This window comes from Onychomys torridus, chromosome 16 (assembly GCF_903995425.1).
Source record: "Onychomys torridus chromosome 16, mOncTor1.1, whole genome shotgun sequence".
NCBI classification, from domain to species: domain Eukaryota; kingdom Metazoa; phylum Chordata; class Mammalia; order Rodentia; family Cricetidae; genus Onychomys; species Onychomys torridus.
Window position 1 is genome coordinate 41,314,628 of NC_050458.1, and position 14,372 is coordinate 41,328,999.

Below are 14,372 nucleotides of genomic sequence, written 5' to 3' on the forward strand. Positions count from 1 at the left end.
TATTTTATTTTATTTTATTTCTGTTTGTTTGCTTTACTTTGTATTTAAGACAGGTTCTCACTATGTTACTCAGGCTGACCTGACCTGGATGGAACTCACTATGTACAGCAGGCTGGCCTGGAACTCACAAATGAGCTCTGCTCCCAGTGCCTACCCAGTATCAGGATTAAAGATGTGTGCCACATGACTAACCTATTTTCTTAAATCAAGAAGGGAAAGGGGAGGTTATAAAAAAGAAAAAAGAAAAAACCTCACACTTTGTTAGTGTCTTTAAGATTTATTTTTATTTGTGTTTGTGTGTGCGTGTGTGTGCACACCCATGCACGACTGTGAATACCACATGTGTGTGGGTGCCTACGGAAGCCAGAAGAGTGCAAAGCAGATGTTGGATTCCTTGGAGTTGGAGTAACAGATGGTTGTGAGTCACCAGACATGGATGCTGGGAACCAAACTCAGGTCCTCTGGGAGAGCAGCAAGTACTCTTAGCCATCAGTCATCTCTAGTCCCACTGTCTGATATTCAGTTATATGCTTTACTGGGAAGTACGTAAGTCAATGTAAAAGACAACTCTCTATTTCTTTGTGCGTACTTGAATTATTTTCTAATATTCTTCTACTTCAGTCTGAAAGATTCCTTTTACCATTAATTATACGTCAGAAGCAAATCCTAAAGTGCTGTCCTAGCTAGGGTTATTATTGCTGTGATGAAACACCACAGCCAAAACCAAGCTGGGGAGGAAAGGCATTTGGCTTACACTTCCAGATCACAGTCCGTCATCAAAGGCAGTGAGGGCAGCAACTCAAGCAGGGCAGGAACCTGGAGGCAGAAGCTCATACAGAGGCCAAGGAGGAGTGCCGCCTCTGGCCTGTTCCCTAGGGCTTGCTCAGCCTGCTTTCTTATAGAAACCAGGACCACCTGCTCAGGGATGGCACCACCACACTGGGCTGGACCCTCTCCCATCCATCACTTAACCTGTGGGTCAAGACCCCCTTGAGGGTCAAACAACCCTCTCACAGGGGTTGCTAAAGACCATCAGAAAACACAGCTATTCACATTACGATTCATAACAGTAACAAAATAGCAATGAAATAATGTTATGGTTGGGGGTCACCCCCTGAAAGGACTCTATTAAGTGTCACAGCATTAGGAAGGGTGAGAACCACTGACGGATACTCCTTCCTCTCAATCTGACATAAAACTAGCCAGCACACATGTTTTTATCAAGAAACTCTTCATTTTCACTATCTAAGAATAACTGAAAATTTTCTTTGTTTTTTGGAAGATAATTTTTGCTGCATACAGAATTCTTGGCGGCCTGTCTCCCCCCTCCCCCTTCCATATTTTAAGAATGTTACCTCAGGCTGCCTCTGGCCAATCTGGTGTATGATGGGAAACCAGCTGCTAACCTCATTGATGACTCCTTGCATTGGAGTAGCTTCTAGCTGACCGCCTTTAAGACAGAGAATCTAGTTTTCATCTGTGTAATTAAGATGTATTTACTGATGATTATCTTCGTTGCAACCGTCTTTGAATTTATCCTATTTGGAGCTGAGCTTCTTGGAGGTGTGGATTAACGTAGTTTCTCAAATTGGAGATTTTTCTGTCTATTACCTCATCCAGTACCTTTCCTATCCTTTTCTTTCTTCTACGACACCCACTATGAACACATCGTACTTACAGGTGCATCACAGGTTTTGGTGGCTCTGTTCACTTAATTTTTTTCCTTTTCCTTATTTTGAATATTTCAGTATTTTTCTTGCCAATCTCACACTGTGAGATTTTCCCAAAAGGTGCAAGAGGTGATCCCCAAATCAAGCTACAATGGGGCCAAGTGGGATTCGAAGTGATGAGTCCAGGCATTTACTGGAAGTGCTCCCACAGTTCAGCAGCTTACCCTTGTAATGACGACACAAGGGAAAAGCTCTCCTACCAGGTACATCCCCAGCAAGGGATGGGGCAGAGACTGCATTTATATAAAGGCTTAAGAACCTGACTCAGAACAGAGCCGGTTCTTTCAGTGCCCTGGGCAATGGCTTGGATAATTTTGTTAGTGCCCAGAAATGTTCAAGGCCCAGGCTCGGCCCCAAACCTACTAAGAAAAGCCTGCAGCTGCCCATTTGTAGAAGGCTCAAGGCACTGTGATTTTTCAGGTCACAGAGAGCTGGATGGTGGGGAACAGGGACAAGGGAAAGGGTTTATTCCGCTTACCTTTGCACAACACAGTCCATCATCAAAGGAAGTCAGGGCAGGAATTTAAGCAGTCTGAGAATCTGGAGGCAGGAGCTGATGCAGAGGCCGTAGAGAAATGCTGCTTACTGGCTTGCCCCTCATGACTTGCTCAGTCTGCTTCCTTATAACACCCAGGACCATCAGCCAATTGGTGACACCACCCACAGAGAGCTGGATCCTTCTACATCAATCATCAATCAAGAAAATGCCCTACAGTCTTACCAACAAGCCAATTCTATGGAGGCATTTTTCTCAATTAAGATTCTTTCTTAAGAATCTAGCTTAAGTCAAGTTGACATAAAAACTGAGCAGCATGCTAGGAATCACATAGTAAGACCCTGTCCCAAAAAAGAATAAAGGAAAACTAGGTATTTTTTTATGTGTATGTTTGTGGTATGCATGTATGTGTATGTGTGCTCCTATGTATGTGGGTACATGTGGAGGCCAGACACTGATGGCAGGTATCTTCCTGACACTCTACCTTATATGTCTTATACACTTACATCTCTCACCAGAACTTACAGATATGGCTAGTCAATCCAGCCAGCTTGTTCTGGGGGTCCCCACGTCTACCTCCTAAGCAACTGGGATTGCAGATGAGTTGAGACACCTTCCTGGTGTTCACACAGGTGCCAGGGTCCAAACGTAAGTCATAAGGTAAGTGCTCTGCCCAGTGAGCCATCTCCCTAGTCCCAAAACGAGATATTTAGATAACATAACACAGTGACTTTAACCATGAGCCCGCACTGTCCCGAGGCTTGTCACTGCTGGCATTTTTGCAGTTGAGCACAGCTCTCCCTGGAAGTGCCCAGCAAATAAACACAGACTCTTTTTGTGCCCTCCTTCCTGGGTCACAAGGTCATAAGATATTCAGTTTGCTTCCTTGCTATCTTGCCAAGTGTTTTGCATCACACGCATCCCTTCCTTCTAACCTCTGGAGACAGGTGCCTGGCTGTGAGTCCTGATGTCAAAGTCATGTGGGGCTGCGTGCTGTAGTGCCGCATGTCTGGCACCAATCTCCATCATACTGAGACAGGCTTGTCTGCACCATACTTGCCAACAACCCCAGTATTGTGGTTTCATCTCTGTTGCCATTATAAAATACTCTGACAAAAAAGCACCCTAGGGGAGAGCAGGTTAACTTTTTAGTTCTCGGTTCCAGGTTACAAAATCCATGACTATGGGGAAATCAAGACGGCAGGAGCTAGGAGCAGGCAGTCCCATTACATTCATAGTCGAAAGCAGAGAGGAACGAACATATATATGCTTGTTAGCGCTCAGGTCACTGTTCTTTGTATGGTTCAGGATCCCCTGCCTAAGGAATAGTGCCGCTCACAGTGGGCTGGGTCTTCCCACACCAATTACGAATCCAGAGAATTTTCCACAGGCATGCTCCCAGGCCAACTGGATAGAGACATTCCCCTCACTGAGGATTTCTTTCCAGGTGATTCTACATTGTGTCAAGTTCACAGGACTAACTAACCATCATGCTCAGCGCCTCAGAGACTGAAGAGTTACACCATTTTTACTCCAGGACTTAGCCAACCATCTAGGACATCGTGGTTCTTCCTGGCTGAGTGTTGGGTGGGGGAGCTTAGCCTGGCAATGACATTCTGGCACTAAACATCACTTCCTTTATACCTCACTGGCTAATACTGGTTACACAGCCTAGTGGATCACGAGAGGACAAGGCAATGTTTCCCTCTGCCATGGGCCTGGGGATGCAGGGGCATTGGTGAGTAGACCCCGTGACCATCCCTCACCCCATGCCAGGTCAAGGTCAAGTATCGGTCTTGTGAGGTGCGCTCTAAGTAGGAAGAATAAGATGTGGTGTGGACACGGGTTCTGCTTATGTGACATGGTAGTATGTTGTTGAATTCTACTATATTTCTGCCACGTCATCAGTTTGGTTGTTTGGGTGGACTTTTGAGTCCCGGATAGTGACCCTCGGAAAACTGGTGCAGGCACCAGCCACAGAGCACCTTCAGGAGAGTTTACCTGAACTGAAACTTTAGGAAATGTGCATCTCTCAGTACATGTCTTAGCAGACTTTCCAAAGGGATGTTTTATTTCTATATTCCCACAGATCAATAAAATAATTTTAATGAGACCACGTGGGACCCCCCTGTTTCCTTCAAAAAACAACGAATACACTATCATAACAGCACAAGGCAGCTTTGCATAGCCAGAGGCCAAGAAAGGAGTGCTTGGGTGAGCAGGGCAGGGGCCGAGGCCAGGAGCTCAGAAGCAGCACACGTATAGTTTTACAATTCACATTCAAGCATTTTTCTTGGGCTTAGTCCCATGAATTCTCTCATCTGAAATACTCTCAACAAATGATGGCACAGGGCAGCGGTTCTCAACCTGTGGGTCTAGACCTCTTCGGGGACTGAACGACCCTTTCACAGGGGTCACCTAAGACCATCAGAAAACACAGATGTTTACATTAGAATTCATAACAGTAACAAAATTACAGTTAGGAAGTGGCAACAAAATAATTTTCTTGAGACAGCATTTCTTTGCCTCTGTCCTTTTGATGCCTCCCTTGGAGCTCTCTCTGTAGCCCAGGCTGGCCTCGAACTCACAGAGATCCACCTGGCTCTGCCTCCAGAGTGCTAGGCAACAAAATAATTTTATGGTTGAGGCTCACCACAACATGAGAAACTGTATTAAAGGGCCGCAACATCAGGAAGGTTGAGAACCACTGGCCTAGGGAAACTTAAGATTCTTAAGAGGCAGGTCCTGACACTAAGGGGTCAGGTTTGAGAAGGATGCAGAGCAGCAAGGCACCAACCCTGCTTCGAGTGTGGTCTACACTGTAGGCTGCCATCTCTCCCTGATGTTTTTCCACTTCCTGTTCAATCTTGCTATGACATGCAAAATCTAGCCTGCAGGTTCATTGGCTGAGACTTGGGCCACCCATTGATGCTGCGGGGGGGGGGCGGAGGGGGGGGTTCACTCATCTTCTCTCATCATTTGGTTCCCCACCCCCACCCCACTCCCATGTCCAAAGAGATTGGAACAAAAACAAAATTCATAATCCTTTCTTCTATATATTACATAAAGTAACCAGGATCTACGTTTTAAAAAATCCTCAGTGTGGGAGAGATGGCTCAGTGGTTAAGAGCACCAACTACTCTTCCAGAGGACCTAGGCTTGATTCTTAGCACTCCCATGGGGGCTTACACCATCTGAAACTCCAGTTCCAGAGGACCCTACAACCCTCCTCTGGCCTCCACAGGCACCGGGTGCACACTGATGCACATACATACAGGCAAAACACTCACACACAGAAAATAAAAACAAATCTAAAAAATTATCTTAAAAGAGAGTGTCTGCGGCAGTGGGGTGTGGTGGCGCGTGCCTTTGATCCCAGCACTCAAGAGGCAGAGTGAATTGGAGGCCAGTCTGGTCTCCAGAGTGAGATCCTGTTTTAAAAAAAGGGACATCTTCAACTAGAAGAACTCACATTCAATGAGTTTCCTAAAGCTTTCTCTCTGTGGCCCCAGTTTTGGAGATTGGGAATCTGTATCTGAGGGGTGTAAGTTCCAGGATCCACTGTCTGTTTGTTGTCCACAGATAGTGATATCTCTTCAGAGGCCCTGGTCAGCTGTGTGCTCAAGTGTCCAGGGCACGGGTTGTTTCAGATGATGTCAGGCTGCCTGGGCCTTTGATCCGGCGGGGGGTGAGGTGGCTCCTCTCAGATCCAACACAATACCCCCTTTCTTCCTTCACCACAGGAATGAGCGCCGATTTTTGTCGGAACAAGACCCTCTGCTGCCATCTGCTGGAAGTATCTCCTAACAGCTCATTGCTGCTGCATAACATTGGAAAACAACTAGAGAGAAGCGCCTCTTAGAAGTGGCCCTGCAGCCCAGGGCTCCTTGCTGGAGTGGCTGGCCTCCGAGGCAGGAGAAAATTGCAACAGGGTAAAACTTTTACAGCTGCTAGCACAGCTGCCGGGCTGCCCCATGCAGCCCCGTCCTCAGGAAGGGCCAGGCAGTGCCTCAGCTGGGGGAAAGTGAGGGTGAAGACAGGGACGCAGACAGCAGCCCTGGTCATCTACTGTCTCCCACTGCCCCACGGCCCAGCATCCTCTGATTAAGTCTGAAAGAGGAACCCACCCAGAGAGGGGAAGAAGGGCCTAGGGTCCTTAATGACTGCCATCCATTATTCTCTGACCATGTCTGGCTAAAGCCCTTTAAACTGTGGTCCCATCACCATCCCTACAGCAAATGCCCCCTCTCTTGATGCTGCCCCACCCTTCTGGACATTCTACTGACTCTTGTCACGGTGGGGTTCAGACTTTCCCCTGACAGCCTTTGGAATGTGTGAGAATCAGGGTTGGTGAATTCAGCAGGCAGGGACCCCATGGGGGCAGGGATCATCTACTGCATCTGCAGTCTACGCCTGGCATTTCCAATCTGCTACCTTCTCACAGAGAGAAATGTCCTTGTCAGAGCATTTGGGGACCTAGAGGCCCAGTTAGTGGAGGGAAAATGGAGTATAAACCAGGCTACGTGACAAATGCCGATAATCCCAGCACCTGGAAAGCTGACGCAGGAGGGTCAAGTTCAAAGCCAGCCTGGGCTACACAGTGAGTTTGAGGCCAGCTCGTGTGTACTAAAACCTTCTCAGAAAGAAAGAAGAAAAGAAAAGGATAAACGATTCACTCTTTTCCTGTTTATCAGCTTGCATGTCCGGGTTGGCTTCCAAGAGTGCCTGAGGATAGTAAGCAGTCATCTCTGTAACTCATTGAGGTAAGCCGTTGCCTTGAGGGATGTTCAAGTCCCATCCTGAAGGAGCATTTCCACACTATAAAGCTTCCATTCTAAAAGAATACAGGAGCAGGAAACCCCATCCTCCTGAGGAGATGTCCATGGAAACTAGCCTCTGGCTGGACATGATGCACGCCTTTAATTCCGGCACTCCAGATGCAGAGGCAGGCAGATCTCTATGGGTTCGAAGTCAGCCTGGTCTACATAGTGAGTTCCAGGACAGCCAGTGCTATATAGTGAGAGAGACCGGGTCTCAAAAAGGAAAAAATTAAGTAGAAACTAGCTATTGACAGACACTCCAATGAGGCTCTAGACACACCTTGAATTGGGGAGTTCCCTCAGTCACACTGGGTCCTTTCCACTCCAGGAGCTGGGGGACCTTCAGGACTTCCTGCTGTGTCAGACCCTGAGACATGTTGAGGCCGAGAGGCTCCATTAACCTCAGAACTTTCTCTAGTGGATGGCCTGACATCTCCCAGCCCTACCCTGGCAGGCCAGCCTCTGCTTGCTCCTCTTTACTCCATCCCTCCGTCTGGGGTCTACAACTGCAGCTGATTGCAGAGAAGCATGGTTCCAGGAAGGCTTCCAGAGCTGTGTGTGTGGAGGCGGGTAGCCAGGGTCCAACAAGGCACCAGGAGATCAAGGTCACGCCATCCACGTGGAGCCCGAGGAGGAACTGTGAGCTTGCTTGCCTGCTTGTGAACAAGCAGAGCTGTAGTGTCGTGTGCTAAGCCAATCCTCCAAGGGCAGGGCTGGTGCTCAGCAGACAAGGAAGCTGCCTCCTACCCACAGTAGACATGGAACAGAATAGGCCTCAGACCAGGACAGAAGGGCTCAATTGCACACCAGCGGACTGTCCCTAAACATGGACACTTGCCTACCCCGGAGCACGGTACGTCTATCTGCAACACTGAACATCACCTTCCTCACAGCCCAGACAGTGCAAAATCCCTGGAGCTGTTGTATGAGGAAGACAGCCAAGGGCCTCCAGAACTTCAGGTACCCCATGTTCCCAGGTTGGGGCTAGTCGTTTGGGCGATCAAGTTTAAAATATTAAGTTATCTCCTGAGGCCTTTATAGAACCAGAAAAATAAACAGTAGATAAAACACCCTTGGAAACAGAGAAAAGAAAGAGAAAAGAGAAAGGTGCCCCACCCTGGCAGGGATGGGCATCTCCCACTCCATCTGCCTGATGTAATTATTACAAGTGCTGGCAGGTCTGGGACGCCACCCTCCCCAGAGCTCGCCTTCCCTGCCCACGGCTTTATAATGCCGTCTTTGTTTGAGCTCAGCTAGCTGCCTCCTGGCTTGACAGGCATAATGTCCCTTCATTCTTTTAAAGGTTGCTTTCATATTTTTCACACGAACATTTAACAAAGTCCAGAGTCCACTGGAAACTTTCTGTCCCTGAAAAAAAGTACACAAGCATGTGTGTGTTCCGCCCAGACCCGGTCTTCTGCTCCGAGGTTTCCCTCGATGCTGTCTTTCCTCAGAACTTCGGTCTAGTCCTGTAGGAGCAGCTCACCTGCTGGAAACCACCGGGCTGCTTAGGTTCCAGCAGTCCGGTCCAGCTTTACTCCATGTCCCAGGAATGCGGCAAGTGCAGGCACATCCCACGTGTGTCTGTAAGGCTTCTCTGAAAGAGCCACCGCTGTGCAAAAGCCAGCTCACAGGGCTGTGTTTAACTACAGGCTTGGTGTGGATTTTCCTCAGTAAGTTTTGTCTCTCAACAAAATGTCACTTCAAACGAATAAATCTCAAATGGTGTAAGTCATACTTAGCAAAGGTCAAATACACAGTTTCTTGGTATTATCCAAGCATTTCCATCCTACCCACCTCCCACCTTTAAAAAATAAATCAACCTTTTAGGCTCTACAATTTTTAGCACTAGAGTCTCAAAATAGGTATGTAATCTAATGTAATCCAAGCAATTCAGGGTCTGTGACATCTAAATCAATATGTATAAATATGTATACAATTCTCTGTCCCATTAAAATAAGGTATAATTTAATATATAAATTAATATACAATGATCATGCCACATGTTTTTTCCTTTGTCTCTTTCTTTTTAAACTTTTTTTATTTATTTTTATTTTCATTGGCTGCTGTCCGTTGTTATTGTTTTCGAACAAAGTCTCATGTGACCTAGGCTGCTCTCAAACTCCCATGGTAGCTGGGAATGACCTTGATCGCACTTGTTTATTTCACCTTCCAAGTGGTTGGACTACAGGTGTCTTTCACCATGCATGGCTTGTACCTTGCTAGGGTCAAACCCAGGGCTTCCTGGATGTTAGGCAAGTCCCCTACCAACTGAGCTACATCTCCAGACCCATGAGTTTTCTTTTTCTTTTTTTCTGGGGGTGGGGATGGGGTGTTTTGGGGTCTCACTATGTACCCTTGGCTGTCTTGGAACTCACTATGTAGACCAAGCTGGCCTCAAACTCAAAGAGACCTGCCAGCCTCGGCCTCCCAGGGCTAGGATTAAAGGCATGTGCTACCACACCTGGCCTCCATGGACTTTCTTAAAAGACAACAAAGCTCTAATATCTTGACAATGTTACAAAAGAGAGATCCATGTCAAGCTACTAGTGACCAAATTCAGCTGATTTACATCCACTTGTTTCACAACAGCAATGTTTGAGCAATAAAGACAATTCAAGTGTATCTCTTTTACTAAAATTAACCTCCAGGGTGATGCCTAAAGAGCTTTGCAAATACTTTCTTTCCTGTGCTAGAGATTGAACCAGGGCTTTGTACACATGAGGTAATCTCTCGACCACCAAACTGCATCCCTAATATTCTTTCATTTTTTTTTTTTGAGACAGTATCTTGCTAGGTTGCCCAGGTTGGCCTTGAACTTGAGATATTCTTGCCTCAGCCTCTCAATTAGCTGGAATTATAGGCCTGAACCACCATGACTGGCTCAATTAAATATTCTTTTCCTTAATATTTATTTATGAGTGTACATATGGATGAGCTCACACAGGCCACACCTACAAATAGATACATATCTATCACCTCAAGTCCAAGGGGATCAAAGACCTCAACATAAAACCAGTTACACTAAACCTGATAGAAAAGAAAGGGGAATAACCTTGAATGCACTGGCACAGGAGACAACTTCCTGAATAGAACAACACCAGCAGCACAGACACTGAGGTTGACAATTAATAAATGGGACCTCATGAAACTGAAAAGCTTCTGTAGAGCCAAGAGCATGGTCAATAAGACAAAACGGCAGCCTACGGAATGAGAAAAGATCTTCACCAATCCCACATCTGATAGAAGGCCAATCTCCAAAATATATAAAGAACTCAAGAAACTAGATATCAAAAAAATCCAATTAAAAAATGGGGAGCAAGCTGGGCAGTGGTGGTGCATGCATTTAATCCTGGCACTTGGGAGGCAGAGGCAGGCAGATCTCTGTGAATTCAAGGCCAGCCTGGTCTACAGAGTGAGTTCTAGGACAGCCAGAACTACACAGAGAAACCCTGTCTCAAAAAAAAAAAAATGGGGTATAGATCTAAACAGAGAATTCTCAACAGAAGAATCTCAAATGGCCAAGGCACACGTAGAGAAATGTTCAACATCCTTAGCCATCAGGGAAATGCAAATCAAAATGATCCTGAGATTCCATCTTACATCAATCAGAATGGCTAGGATTAAAAAACACAAATGACAGCTTATGCTGGAGAGGATGTGGAGTAAGGGGAACACTCCTCCACTGCAGCCCATTTTGGAAATCAATATGGTGGTTTCTCAAGAAATTGGAATCAATTTACCTCAAGACCCAGCTATACCACTCTTGGGCATATACCCAAAGGAGGCTCAATCATACTACAAGGACACTTGTTCATAGCAGCATTATTCATAATAACCAGAACCTGGAAACAACCTCAATGTCCCTCAACCAAAGAATGGATAAAGAAAATGTGATACATTTACACAATGAAATATTACTTAGCTGTTAAGAACAATATCATGTGAAGGCAAATGGATGGAACTAGGAAAAAATCATCCTGAGTGAGGTTACCCAGACCCAGAAAGATAAACATGGTGTATACTCACTCAAAAGTGGATATTAGCTGTAAAGTAAAGGATAACCATGCTACAGTCCACAGCCCCGGAGAGACTAGGTAACAATGAACGCCCAAAGGAGGATGCATGGATTTCCCTGGGAAGGGGAATAGAAGAGATCTCCTGGATACACTAGGGGTGGGCGGGGATGGGGATATGAGGGTCTGGGTTGGAGGGAGATAGAGGGAGAGAATAATGAAGGAGATGTCTTGATAGGGGACATTTTGGGGTCAGGTAGAAATCTGATGCAAGGGAAATTCCCACAAGTCTACAAGAACGACCCCAGCTAAGACTCCTAGCAATAGAGGATGCATAGGTAGCCTGAACTGGCCATCCTATCCTGTAATCAGATTGATAACTACCCCAACTGTCATCAGAGAACCCTTGTCCAGTAACTGATGGAAACAGATGCAGAGATCCACAGCCAAGCACTAGGTGGAGCCCAGGGAATCCTGATGAGAGGTCAGAGGCATCACCAAGGAACCCACAGAAGCAACTGGCCTGCTCATGGGAGCTCACAGACTAGGGACCGATGGCTAGGGAGCCTGCACGGGACAGGCCTAGGCCCTCTGCACGTGTGTGGTGGTCGTGTGGCTTGGTCTATTTGTAGCACCCCTGGCAGTGGGAGCAGGGCCTTTCCCTAACACTTTGGCTGGCTTTTGGAACATGTTCCTAATGCTGGGTTGCTTGCCCAGCCTTAATACGAGGAGAGGAGCTCAGTCCTACCTCAACAGGATAGGCCATGCATGCTTTGTTGGCACCCACAGGACGCCTGGCCCTTTCTGAACAGGGGTGGAGGAGGGGTAGATTGGGAATGGGGGTAGAGGGAAGATGGGGAGGGGAAGCTGTGGTTGGGGTGTAAAATAAATGAAAAATTTAGTTAATAAAAAAAATAAAATTTAAAAATCCATTTCAAGCCGGGCGGTGGTGGGCACACGCCTTTAATCCCAGCACTCGGGAGGCAGAGCCAGGCGGATCTTTGTGAGTTTGAAGCCAGCCTGGGCTACCAAGTGAGTTCCAGGAAAGGCACCAAAGCTACACAGAGACACCCTGTGTCGAAAAACAAAACAAAACAAAAACTATTTCAAAGCAATTCCTAACACAGTGTTTTGTAACATCTTTTACAGACCATTGTAAGCACATTAAATGTTTATAGAATCCTCATCAAAATAACCAAGTGGATTTGAAGTATCCATTTTTGTGTTCTCTGGACTACCTAGTAGGTCCTCGGGTACAGAGCTAAAAGACAGTGCCAGGCGGGCTCTCGGCATCTCTGGGGAACTATGCTCCTAATTGCAAAAGAACTTGAGGTCTCTAAAACACAAGGTGTTTTTTTGTTTGCTTGGTTTCATTTTGTTTTGTTGTTATTTTTTTTGTTTCAGATCTAAAAGTTTCCCTCCATTTCAAAGCCAATTTAAAATTAAGAGATAAATATATTTTTAAAATTCTGTGAGCAAAGATGGTTAAACTACAGAGCAGTTTCCTAAATGAGAGGTCATCAGGAAGTGTCCAGTGAGAAGCCAGGAATCCAATAGTGTGTGCCTCCAAGAGTAAGATCCACAGTGGAAGGCATCGTCCCTGGGCACAAGTCCCAACTCTGGAGGTCTCACTTGGTGATCACTCTGAAATCCCAATGAATGTGGAGTGTAGATTGAAGCTGAGTGACCCCCACTCCCAGTGGCGGCTTTTGCTGTTGTTTCTAAAATAGTTTTTGAGAAGGGGGTGGTCTCACTCTTGTAGCCCAGGCTGGCCTCACCCCATCAGAGATCCTTCTACCTTACCTTCCCAAGGGGTCGGGTTACAAGTGTGAGCTACCATTCCCACCCTTCTTTATTTCTCCTTTTTAAAAAAAAATTTGGAACTGAGGATCGAACCCAGGGCCTTGCGCTTGCTAGGCAAGTGCTCTACCACTGAGCTAAATCCCCAACACCCCCCCCCTTTATTTCTAATCTGCAGAAAACCTATCCGCCAAGAAGAGCATTCTCATAGCAGAAATGCCACCTGCAAGCGGCCGGGGCGACAGTCAGGTCCCACAGCCACACAGTGTATCACACACCACCCTGCCAGTGTTCCCCCAGCACCCGAGTACCTCATGAGTCCTTCCTTCTTCAGAGGATACCCTATCGTTTCTTTAGGTTCCTCAAAGCATGATGGTGACACGTGCCGGATTAACGATTTTGCTCTCAAGAGGCAAATTCTTCCAACAGGTCCTTCTTGGTCTCCTAGCAGGGCCGTGAGTCATTCATTCTGACAGCCACACCATCGGTTCTTGAGAAGGCTCGAAGGTGTGGCTCCTTTCACACTCAGCCTTGAAGCTTTGTAAGTTCATCCTCCAAGAGAGCTTTGAAAACCTTAACCCACTGTTTGGCTTTCAGCTTCTCTATATCCCCCCCCCCCCCATGAAGTGCAAGATCCTCAGGTGTCATTCCCTGAGCGTCTGTGCTAGCTCCCCTGGGAAGGATCACTACACTCAGGCTACCTGGCACGCTCCTGATAGTGTTGAACTCAGTACCAAAGCTACAGTCAAATGTTATCTCCAAACATGTGGCAGGGAGAAGGGACCCGCAGGTCACTGGCTAACTGTATCTGTTGGTTTCTTTGTGGGCCTTGGCCACTGCCCACTCCCAGAGTCAGAAGGAAGCGTCTTTGTGATTGGAGAGGTGGTGGTGGCCACACGGGCTTCCCTAGGGTCCTTAGATATGCTGTGACACACAGTGACCTTAAAGCTATGCTCAAAGTGCCTCTAATCCTTTAACATGTCCCTCTATGTGTCCCATCTTCAATAACTACTGACTGGCCCCCTGGACTCAAAGACTTGTTCACATTCTTCCAAACTCTCAATATAAATAGAACCAGGCAGAAATGATGTTGTTTGTCTGTCTGTGTACGTGTGTGTGGATGCATGTTTGTGTTGGTGTGTTTTGTTTGTTTGTTTGTTTGTTTTTTGCTTTAGATGGGGTCTCTCATTGTCCTGGAGCTCACTGACTGGCCAGAGAGCCTCGGGGATGTCTGTCTCCATCTCCCCATGCTGGGATTAGAAGAGTACACTACAATGCCCTTCTTTTTCCATGGGACTCCGATGCCAGCCGTCATGCTTTCTCAGCAGGCACTTTTCCGATGGAACTGTCTCTCCACCCATTTTGTTGTTATCCGGCTAGTAGACAGGTAACAGGATGAAGTCTGGGTAGTCCAGCAATGGCAACTTAACACTGGAGAGTCCCGGAACCTAACCCAATCTAAACATGTTGTTTCACTGATTTGCATTTCTGCAGGCTTAGATCCATGTTT